The sequence below is a fragment of the Monodon monoceros genome, unplaced genomic scaffold (assembly GCF_005190385.1).
Source record: "Monodon monoceros isolate NGI ecotype Baffin Bay Population unplaced genomic scaffold, NGI_Narwhal_1 Super_Scaffold_20, whole genome shotgun sequence".
NCBI lineage: Eukaryota > Metazoa > Chordata > Mammalia > Artiodactyla > Monodontidae > Monodon > Monodon monoceros.
This window is the reverse complement of record NW_021703777.1, coordinates 54,051,800-54,064,519: the sequence shown is the minus strand read 5'-3', so window position 1 is coordinate 54,064,519 and position 12,720 is coordinate 54,051,800. Positions and strand designations below refer to the sequence as shown.

General features: G+C 35.6%; 1 pseudogene; it reads right to left on the bottom strand.

The window, feature by feature from the left end:
• Positions 1-8,221: 8,221 nt before the first annotated feature.
• On the bottom strand, positions 8,222-11,686 carry LOC114902398 (annotated as a pseudogene).
• Between the last annotated feature and the right edge of the window lie 1,034 nt (positions 11,687-12,720).

Genomic DNA, 12,720 nt, shown 5'->3' with positions numbered 1-12,720 from the left:
ATTCTTCTAACAAAAAAAAAAGTCTTTAGATTTCTGCAGAGTTAATCTGCAGAAAATGGTGGAAGCATTTGGTTGAAGTGCAAAGTATGTGGTTTTGTATTCACTTTGTAGTTGATCAGTCAGTCATTTAGTAAGTAGCTATCAATTACTTTCCCAGTCTGAGGATATGCTAGTGGACAGTTAGTTATAAGCTATGCCTTCATGGAGTTTCCTGGTGATTAGGGATAACATACCTTAAACAAATCATGACAAATATCAATATGATGTGCTAAAAGTGAAATATGAGGGATGTTGTTCCCACATAAGATAAGGGAGTAACAATCTACAGGGTCAGGGCAAGCTTCCATGAGGAAGTGATGTTTAAGCTCTCACATAGAATATCAGTACACCTTAGTCACGAAAGGTAGTAGAAGAAGAAAATTTGGTAAACCATATTTTTACTGGTATATTTACTTATTTTCTATCTTCTCAAATTGGAATGTAAGTTCCTTAAGGACAGTGTATGTTTTATTCACTAATTCATGCTCTGTGCCTAGCTTCATGCCTGGAACAGAAGGAAGGAGAGGAAGAAAATGAGGAGAAAGGAAACGTTATAGTTGAAAGACTGAAGACAAATGAGGTTATATTTTGTAGAATTTAAATAAGTCTATGTGTCCAGAGAACAAAAAGCAAGAAAAGGCAGATTTTGAAGGATTTTAAAGGTCATCTTATAAATGAATTCTATTCTAATAGCACTGAAAACACTGAGAGGTATTAAGAAAGGAAGTGATATTCAGGGATTTTTCTCTTTAAAAGATCATTCCGGCTGCAGTCCTGAGCATGGATTTGGCTGACAGGAAGAGACAATGTGGAAATTACTTACTTGGACTAGAACAGTAGCAATGGTGATAGCAAGAAGTGGACAGAATAAGAATTCACTCAGCCAGTAAAAAGGCAGGATTTTGACTTCAAGTTTTATGGCTTGAGAAACTGGGGGTAAATTGAGAAGAAGTGAGGAAGTCGACCAGTAAATTTTTGAACATTTAAGTTTGGAGTATCCATGACACATCCAGGCAGAGGTATCAAGAAAGTAGGTAAATCTGAATCTACTTGAATTTAAGTTGAGGGACATCTTTGGTAGAATATTGAGTAATTCTGTGATTACTCTTCACTTGTTAAACTTTTTTATTAGTGGCTTACAAGATGAGTTAAGGTAGGCTTACCAAATTTTCAGGTGGCAAAAATCTGAGGCCACATAATTAAATAAAAGTGAAAATAGTAATAGAATATTTTGTATATGATGACTTTGAATATTAAATGAGATAATTGCTTAGTACTGTGTCTGTGGATTAGTAAGTGCTCAATAAATGTCAGGTTTTAAATAGTATGATTCAGTATAAAAATAATATTTTTGGGAGGAAAGAATGTGACAAAGCTGAAGAGTGCAAGTTAATAGAAATATTCACATATGCAATTGTTTCAAGAAGCAAATTCAACTGTAGAATGGAGAAGCCTTGGAATCATATCAGTTCATGAACAAAAGTTCCAGGGATTCCATTTGACTAATAGGTTAACCTGAGTCCACAATCCATAGTTGAAGCAGCTTAGGGTAAGGAAGAACTCTATGCCCTGCACTAAACAGACAATATGTGATAGATTATCTTCAAAATGTAGGATCACAAACAGGATTGCATCCACAGAACAAACAAGACAATGAAGGATATAGAAACACTTCATATGCAGAAGGTTTGAAAGAACTAATAATTGTTTTTCTTGGAAAATAATTCTAGGGAAATGAGAAACATGACAAATAGTGATTAAATTATTCTACTTTTCCAGAAAACAGAGTAATCATGATTGCATGGAATTTTAAATAAATTTTTAAGGGAATCGCTTATTCAATATAAAAATGAAATCCATAAATCTCACCAAGAAGTAAGTTTTCTTAGTGTATTTAAGTGAATGAAGGTAGATAACTTTCTGCTGGAATGTGCTCAGAAACTGATGAGCATATAAGACTTCCTTTATTATCAACAAAATTCACCACATCACATCAAAGATACACTAAAATGATGTGTATCAAACTGTAATTCCACTATTGTCAGTTAGCACATGGCTAACTGTGTATATATTTTACAAACTCATTGTAACATTGGATATCCTATTCAAGTTGAATACTGGAAGTAATATTTAGTTTAGTACACTAAAGTTACGTTTGGTGTAGTATACTATAAAGTATAATTTATTTTTAAAAAATCACATTTAACTTCTCACAATTTGTTTAAAGCGTATTTGTTACACTAGAGTGACTGTATATCTAAGAACCTGAGATCAGAATAATAGATATTAATTCACATTATTATTTGAAGTTCTGGGTTCAGAATATCCTGAATTCCATCTCTTTACTTATATTCTGCATTTTGTAATTTAAGGGTCTGCTACTTTGAACCCTCCATATAAATAATCAAGAAGAAATATTTTAAGATATAAAAGAACTCTAGCCTTTATCTGGTCTGTTTCTTTTCATAGAAAGGGAAGAGTTAAATCTCCAGAAAATAGACAACAAAATTATTAACCCCATCAATTGGCATTGTGATGAAATAATTTTAATAATAATGCCAAAAGTAGCTAGACATTTAACTTTCAAGCATGCATTAGTCAGTGAGCAAAGTTCTATATAAGAACTAATTCATGTGTCATCACATCCTACTCTCTGGGGTAGGATGAAGAAACTGAAGCCCAGAAATATTCCACTAGATCCAAGTCACACAGCAAGTAAGTGTCCCAGCCAGGATCAGACCTCAGTCAGCGTGGTTATAGAATCTTCATTTTTAACATATTCTTTAATTATTTTAGTGGAATAATCAAAACATGCACATGTCAAATTGTAAAGGACAAAATAGCTACAGTAAATTTAAATGATAATGCTATTGAATATTTCTGCAAATTTGGTCCCATATAATATAATAAGAAAAATCTCATTTTTTTAAAAGACTTTGGTGATAAAGAGTATTTCTCTAAATGCTCCTTAGAATTTCCTTGAAAGGACTTTAAGGGGAGGTTTGAAATAATTGCAAAATCTAGGCCTTTCCTTACCTCCTTTAGCAAGATACTTAAAGAAACCTTATCTCATCTAAAGCTGAATAAATCTTACAAAATTTAGCTATTTGGTAACATTACATCATTGCCATTTTCCTTGACCTTCCACCAGATGGGAAGCATTGACTCTAATAATTTTGCCTTGGAAATCCTAATGTTTGTTATTCTGTTACAGAGGAAATGGTATATTGTTGCATCTCTTCCAACAGTGTTCTTATTATTAAATCAATGATGCCATTTTACATAAAAAGGGTTCCATAAGAACATAACAGTCTCATAAATAAAGCAGGCCCAGCTTGTCTGGTGAACTGTTTCTTACACATCAAATAACGCCAGATGCTTTAAAGGTACTGGTACTGGACCACAATGTTATTTTGACCAGACTATTTATATCACATTCATTTATCTAGTTCTTTCCTTGAATAAATATCATTATTTTGTTAGCTTTAGTACAATTGAAAAGGCTTCTGGTAATTTCATAATGATTTTTCCAAAAGGAAGTTAAATATTCAAATCAGGTCCAAATCACGGAAACAGACCAGGGCTACCTAGAAGTAACAAGATTCTCTTCATCTTGTCGGACTTGACAGTATGATTCATTACAGACCAATAGATTGCTGTTGGTGGCTTGAGAAAGGTAAGACACTTTACCCTTAAAGAAGTATAGAATGTTTTTCTTGATAAAATTCATGATGTTGTAACTCTTTAGCCAGATACTATGACCCATAATGGGTCAACTGGCAACAAACCAGTGTAGGGAGATATCCATGACTATGGGATTGTTTGCTTTTATTCATGTCAGATGAGTAAGAAGAGATAGTCTCAGTGTATAAAACATTCACAGACACACACAGATACACCCATTACCACCACTACCACCATGGCTTAGAAATCATGTTGGACTCTTCAGGGTTAAAAACAGAATAAAAATATAATCATAAGGGAGACAATTTGGTTAGCATTTTCAAGAGCCATATTTAGGATTTATAATGTTTTTCTATATCAGATCTTAAAATATTTTAAAGACTGTGTATATTATATATTCACAGTTAAAATGATATGATTGTTAGCGCTGGAGGGTCAAGTGACCCAAGCACTGTTATAGAAATAAATGTACAGCTGTTAATGAAGTCTTCTTTCTCACCTTGCATTGTGTAATTTTAACTCAGACAAAATTACTTTACATTGTCTATATAGCAGGAATATATTATATTCATCCTTGCAAAAATCCACTCCTAAGTAGTTTTATGTATGAAATTAAACCTTCAAAGTGACCAAATTATGAGTATCTTTCTGAGTAGTTTTAGCAATATCAAGCCAAGAACAAGAATGAATGAACTATTTTTAGCTAATATTTAGTTGGCACTTACATGCTAGGAATTTTGCTTAGTATTTTGTGTTAAAATATATGTAATCTTACCTAATAGGATTATTATTGTGTGTATTTTACCATGAGTTATCACAGTACTATGTTATTGAGGAAGAAAAAAAGAGGCAAAACATGTTTCTAGAACTTAGAAGTTCTATTATTTTGGTTAAGATATGTGAAACTAATGATGCCAAAATATTAGAAAATAATTGATTTTGTTAGTAGTGTAGCAACAGTTACTAGCTCAAGATATTTGAAGGTTATTCTTGACTGGAACAATACATTTTGAATTTGTAGGCTATGTAAAAGCTGAGCTGAACTTAGCATAGCAGGTAGAATTTGTATACTTCATAGAATAAAAGGAATTCCTTCCTAACTAGGGGTCACGTATGAAGCACAGTGTCTGTCATCCATGCTGAATGTAGCAAAAGCAAGTTCCAAAAAGAGACAAAGAGATTACAATGGGGAAAACCAAGAAATAGGATTAAATAGATGAATGCAAAAAACTAATACCAAGCTCTATAAAGCTGAGAGCTTAGAGTTTAGATTTTGATGTAAAAGACCATTAAGCGTAGAGTTACATAACAAAAGTTCTACCTGTCATGATCTATTCAAATAAAAGTTGGGGTTATATTCAACTATTTAATATTCCTTTGGTAAAATATAAATATTTCATTAAAAATTCCAATATTTGACTACATGTAAGTCACTTATTAGAGAATATTTTTGCTAGAATTACAAAAGGATGGGGAGTAGCATGGAATCAGGATTGGACTACAGACACAGAGATTCAGTGTATGTAAAAACACATAACAGTAATAGAAGAAAGGATTGAGGGTGTAGTGTAAGCCAAGGTTGAAAGCATTGAGAGGGAAACAGAACTAAAGAAAATATTTCAGAAATTTCTGAGTGATGCAAAATTGAATAGGTGACTTTCAGAGAGGTATTATGGCAATAAGTTCTACATTATTCTTCAAGACCTCAGGAGTTGAAATAGTGAAGAGACTGGAACGCAACGTTAGTAGCTGGGGTGAGGGATAGGAGAGCATCTCTATTCAGATAGCAGGTAGACAGTGCTTAAGATTTATGTATCTTCAACAAACAAAGAAAACCCCAGGCTTCTCAGCTGAATCAAAAGAATAACTAAATGGACAAATGTGTATAGGCCAATTCATGATTAGCAAATAAATTTCAACCTTTGATGGTTGATTTGATATCAAAGGTATCATCTCTTAAAATACAAGGTGAATAGGCTGAAATTCATGCTAGAATAAAGCTCAAAATAAAAAGAAGTACTTATTTGGAAGTACTTATATAACTCAAAACCTCTTCCTTCAGTATTTTAAAACATATTTGAATTTAATATAAATTTTCAGGAGAACAATAAGTAATATTAAATTGGTCCATTCTTTGAACATCATCCAACTTTCCTATAGATATTGCTTATGAAAACTAAACACCCTTCACAATGTTTTTGTCTTCATCTATTTTTAAAATGTCTATTTAATCCAGATATTCCTTCAAAGAGCAAAGTGAGTGTTTCAAATTATAACTGTCAAGCTCACAGCATTTTCAAAGGCCTTTGCATTTGGAGAACATCTTATACCCATTTGTCCGGGAAAAATGATTGGGGTTACTCTGACCCCCCCCAATATGTGTGACTAAATTTAAAGGTATTGACTACTATTAGCCTTGAGAATATATCATATGGTGGATTTTTTCCATGTAACTTTCCCAAGGTATTTTCAACCCATAGAATTTTTCATGTATAATTATCAGAAATCTTATAATTTGACATAATTTGGAGGGAAATCTCTATTATAATAATTTACTTCTAACTCTTTAGGAATCCCCTCCCATTTTAAATTGTGATTTTCTCATTCTTGATTACCTTCAATGAGCAAGGTATATCTATAATAAATTGTTTTTGAAATGGATTTATTTTCTAAGTTATGCGTGTGATACAGGTGCATATTGAACTAATTAAGTTGGATAATGTTTACAAATTGATTTTCTTCTGAACTCATCTTGTTTCCATGAAACAAATATAGTTTAATAAAGCCATTATTACTTGTCAATAAATGACATTTCATTTGATCATATATGAGTAGAATGCACAATATTTTCACAGAGCATTGCTTTTATAAAGATGATAAATATTTTAGCTAATGAATTGTTAGCTCTTATAAAATAAACAATACATAACAGCATTATTGATGAAATTGGATATATTGTTCCTTATTTATTTATATTTACCAAATTTTAGTCTTTAGCTTGGTAAACTCTTCTTTTCGGACCTCATTTTCACAAGTTTCTTAGAATTTATACTGGTAAAAGAACTGCAGACGTATGGAAATGCAGATCCAGTATATGCCAATAACACTAATGAATTGATTCAGTATTTTTTAGATGAGATAGAGAAAGAGCAGAAAAATAAGATGAAAATTGTCCTCTTTCATTCTTGCAGATTTCCCTATCCTAATAGTGCTGCACATCATTTGGCTTTAATTCCAGATTTTCTATTTCTCAGCATAGAAAAGAAGATAATGTTTCTTTTCTTCCTTCTTTATAGCATCAAATAACAAATTTTAACTATTTAGAATATGAAAACTTGTTGTATAGTAGAGGAGTGGCAATATAACACGGTAACAATCTCAGCTCCACCACATACTAGCATAGGACCTGACCTCTTTATGATTCAAGTTTCTTTGTTAATAAAATGGAAATAATAATATTACTTATAGAGTGTGCTATTGTTGTGAGCACATCAAACTTTAGTTATTGTACTAGATTTGTATGCTGTACAATAAATTACAAATTTAGCTCCTTAAGACAAATATTTATCATCTCCCAGACGTCTGGAGATGGCTCATCTTGGTCCACTGTTCAGAGTCTCACAAGGTTGCAATCAAGATGTAGGCTGGAGGTGGGTTTCCTTCTGAGGCTGGGGGTTCTCTTCCAAGCTGATATAGTTGTTGGCAGGTTTCATCTCCTTGCAGCTATAGAACACATAGAAGCCTATTTCTTCAAAGCCAATGGGAGACTCTCTCTCTTCAGAAAGGTCCTAGTATCTCTTTCATATCTTTTCACTAATGAAGTCAGGCCCACACAGGACAGTCTCCCTTTTGATTACCTCAAATGCAAATGATTTGGCACCTTACTTACAGCTGCAAAATCCCTTTACCTTATGACATAATTTTATCACAGGTCTGAATCATATTCACAGGTCCTGGTTACATTCAATGCAAGGGAATTATACAGAGGGAGGAGAGTCATACAGCTTCCTTAGAATTCTGCCTACCACAGTTAGCTACCTACAGCTGGATATCTTTGTCCTTTCCTTTCTGTACATCTGGCAAGGTTGTACTCTATACAGAGTTCTAGTCATTCAATATGCTGGTCAATAAGTGGTATTATCAGTCTTTTTGAATTTCATCTTTTCTTTTGAATGCATAGTGTTACCCTATTTTTGTTATAGATGTATTACTCACCTGAAATGGTGTTCTTTATCTTCCAAGTAAAGCCAAGTAGATTCTTTTGCTCTTCCTGGAGTGTCAGCCATGTCCAGGAAAGCATTATCCATATCCAGGGTGATATGTAGAACAAAAGGCGGAAATAGAAGCACTCTGTTCAGTCACTGTTGTGATGTCAAGCATTGTGGGAACAACTGTAGCATCTTGTGGTTAACCCCTGATGGTCTACAATAAGGGTCCAAGTAGAATATCTACCAGTGGAGACTAGGTTTGGCCCATGAGTCAGTATTGCAGATATCAGTTACTTATTTTGGCTGAGGGTTCTCTGCTTTTTCCATGTGCTCCACAATCTTTTCCAGACAAAAACCTTTCTACTTTATCACTATGTTCATGTACTTCCATGTTTGGTTCTCTGAATCAGCCTTTTCCCCAAAGTGCAAGTACTTTTCCTCAGTGGTTGGCACCCAGGACAGGTTGCTGGAATGATTTCCCAATGGCTGAATACCACTTGTGAGCTGGCTTCTTCCTGATTTCATCCATGAAGAAAGCTTTTGGCCGTGGGCAGCAGAGGCTTAACGATAAATATGTCTGCCTAATCTTTTCTTTTTCTTGAAACACTTAAACTTTTCTCTTTGACAGGACAGTATAGACTTACTAAGCCAAGAACATTACCTCTGGGCATGATGCCACATATGTGCATAACTGCCAGCAGGCACTGAGGTTTCACTTGTAGCACATCTCCACACACTTCTCTCATGGTGGCAGTTAGCTGTCCTGAGAAGAGTCCACAGCAATCAGGCAGTAACACTTCTTTCTGAGCAGTCCCCTTCTCAAAAGGCTCAGAGCAGCCATCTTGGTTTTCATCTTGACCAGATTAGGTTTCATCTTCCCCCTGTTTCTCCTTTAATAGACCACTTGACTCTTGATTCTGCTTATCACTTGCTCCTTGTTGCTCGAAGTTACTTAAGGCTCGTATTCTAAGACAAAACAGATGCCCATGAGAGGGCATCCATGAGAGGATGGGCCCAGAGGGGGCTGCGATTGGAAGATACAATGCTCTTGTCCAAATCTCAGTATTTACTGCCTTATTTGGAAACTTGATCAGTTGGGCCTGGTCATATCAAGTTCTGAAAACCTTCACTATTATGGACTAATAGGTTGGACCCAAATTTTCTTGGGACAAACAACCAGATTTGGCCAACAGTGTTCCTCCATTTTCTCCCTGTTAGATGTTGCTCTAGTTTTCCCTTGAATTCACAATTTCCTCTTAGATCTTCTGGTGGATCATTAATATTTCTGCCCTGATTCACTGAGGATGTCAGTTCCTCCACAGAACAAACAAGATCACTATTTTCTTCCAGAATCTGACTGACTTCTTCACACTGAGCATGACAAATTTATTGAAAGTTGTTTTGGTGATTAGCACATGAGTCAACCTGGATTCCTTCATGGATTTTGCTTTCTTTTGTTCTGTGTATGACTGTAATTTTTTGTTGATTGACTGTTTATTCATTTACCATATCAACTTTTGAAGGTTTTATGATTGTTTTTCTGAATAGAATAATGGGTTCATGTACACTGATTTTGAATCTTTACAATTTTTTCTTTTAAGTCATCAGGCATTGTTGAATGTGGATTTCTCTGGTTGTAACTAAAATGTGCCCTCAGCTCAATTTCCTGAATTAAATTCCAAGGGGTCATTTGGTTTAACAGCTTCATTTCTTTGATGAGATGGGGCATTTCACTTGGGGGGTCTTTATTCAACGGCAACCCTGACAATAAGGGTGGCTACAAAGTTGAGTGGAATAAATGGTAGGCAGGATGGCAAGCTACACAGTATTGCAGAAATCACCACAAAGTCTTGTAGGCCTCCTATTCTTAGAGATAGCCCGTCTAGATTTTCCAGTTCCTAGTTACATTCTAATCAGAAGATCTGTGTTCTTAAGAATACAAAATGGCATGTGAGGACTTGGGGAAGGACATCTGCTGGAACTGAGAAACCTAATGGTACCTGTTGCAAAAGTTCAAGCTGACCATCCTTGGGCCATCTTTCTTTTATTTCCTCTTCAAGCCATATGAAATACAACATACTTGATTGCTTCCCTCCTAAAACACAGGTTTAGACGTCATAATCTCCATCTTTTGCCCATCACCTCTTGAATCTTCTCTCTTTGGATTTGTTTCATGGGCACTCCCATTTGGGGTGGGCTAGAAAGACACCTGCCCCTGAACTGCTGCCAGCTTCTCCATGTGCCTTTGTCTCACATCCTCATGTCAGATTTCTTCTTGAGTGAGAGATCATGGCTTGTGAGGGAAAACCTCAGCGCCAACTGGAAATATGTTGGAAACAAAGATTATAACTGGAGGATTGTCTTCCCTTCTACATCTCATAAAAGCTGATTTCAGTGCCTGGGTTTCTTGTGGAAGAGAATCAAACATTTGTCCTCTTGTGCCCATTAATTTCTCCACTCTCTTGGCTATAATATTAAGCAAGCTATAATGTTTCTGACATACTATAGCAAGAACAGTTTGGGATATGGTGGCCACTGACAGTAAATGGCATTGTTCTGAACATTAGTATCTAAATGAGTTGCCTTCTGGGCTCCAATATTTTATCCTAAAGAACTTACTATTTTATTAATTTTTTCTTTGTTCTTTTTCAAGACAGCATCATATAAACTACATATATTTTCCAGGATCAACTTTATAAATAAAAAATTTCATTCCTTTTGCCTGATCAATCCTCCTAATTTTCTTATTCTTTATAGTCATCTAATAATCTTCTCACAGGTTTTCAAAAAAAACTTCCTTTTTGATGCTAATCTTTTGACTAGATTTTGTCAAGGAGCTCAATTCCAAAGTCTCACCCATCCAATGCACTGGTAACCATATTTCTTTAATCTGGGAAAAGTAACATTAAAAAGTATCCATATCCTCTAAGCCAGTGCTTCAGTAATATGCTGGTCTTCCTTGTTCAGAATTTGGATTCACTTGCAATTTAATCTCTCTCTCTGCTCTCCTTCTGGGACGTTAGAAGTAAAAGAGCTCCTGTGAGTGCGCTAATCTCTTCTAAAAGATGCGTAAGATGAGAATAAGCCTCTTGTGGAGTGAATTTCAGTTCCACTATCAAGTAATCTCATTCACTAATCACTAAATCTAGATGAATATTTTTGATCCAGACTTGTCACAGAACTTCTTATATCTGCAGACAGACTGCTTCCGTCACATTTACCACAGTTATGTACCCATCACAAATGCAACCAGTTTATACTTTAGAGACAAAATCGGTATGTCCTGGAGAGTGTATCAGATTAACCAGGTGGTCCTCATGACTTGGGTAGATGAGGGGCAGGTGTGGACTGACCTCAAGCTGGTCAGCGATCTCCACCTGCATCTAAGCCTGGACAGCCTGACTCTTGCATAAAGTAGTGAGATGGAAGCGGATTTCATAGTGATACCTCACATCTGCTCATTTTCTCTGCAGTCCACATACCTTTACCCTTCCTCAGATATGTCTTGACTATTATTGGCCCTTTGTTCTTCTATATGAATTTTAGAATCAGCATATCAAGTTCCTGCTTGCCAGGCAACTGCCATTACTAGATATAAGACAGTCAGTCAGGGCAACAGGAGCCAAAACACAGATATGTCTGATGTTCGCAGTGTTTCTTTGGAGTTGAATCATCTTATCCAAACTATTGAACGCTGTGGCCACTTTATTTCTTGTGAAGACTTCAGCCCCCAACTCAGCTCCAGCTCTTGGCATACAGCACACCACATGTCAATGAGGCATGAAGGCTTCCAGGGTTTTTGTTTGTTTGTTTTTGTCATTGGGGGACCATTCTGCTGCCTAAACGTTTTTAAAAGACTTCAACAAATGAGTTAAACATCTGTGAGGCTTGCAGGGTACTGGGCTAACAGACTAGGTGGCTACTTGATACCTACCCTGGCAAGATGACTCTTTTGGGGTTTGGAACAGACCTCTCAGCAGTCATTTAAAGGAGGGAGGGCTAAGCTGACCTAACAGCCAGCCCACTCACTCAGGGCTAGCAGAGGGTGACCTGTCCTCACAATTAGAAAGAAATAGTATCCACCCATGACTAAGCCAGTTAAGTTTTCTCCAAAAATTCATAGGCAGAGTGGAGTATGTCCCTTAAGGACTAACAGCTGTCCTAAAAAAAAGAGTGTAGACATAAAACCATAGTACTATAAAGGTACAGATGAGATGGACCTTACTGGGAAAATCTTAGAAGCAGAGAAGGAATAGAGTGTCCAGAATCTCTTGTTATCCTATCTCACAGACTCCACTGGGCATAAATGGACTACATGCACACTGGCCAACATTTGAGGAGAGAGGAAGACTGCCTCAGTAATGCTCTACTTATAGGAACAGGGGAGAAGGTAAAATACATGGGACTATATAAGAGTAGAACCTTCCTGGTTTGGGAAGTGACTTTGTTATAAAGGGTGATAATATGAAACCCATTGACTAATATCAAACTCTTCTGCCTTTGAGTTAACTCGGATCTACTGAGCCAAGTATCTGTCAAACAACCAAAGAGGGAAGGAAATGAGCTACCATCACCTTCCAAATCTGTCTTTCTTCAGTGATATTTAAAAATCTACTCATGAAAGTATTCTTCTCTGTTATTTCCTAGAAGTGTTTTTATTTACAGCTTTCATATCTAAATCTACAATCCGCCTTGCATTGCTTTTGTGTGTACAGTGTAAAATGGAAGTCAATATGTGTGGATGTATGTGTGTGTAAAAGAATACATATTTTCCCATATGGATATCTAA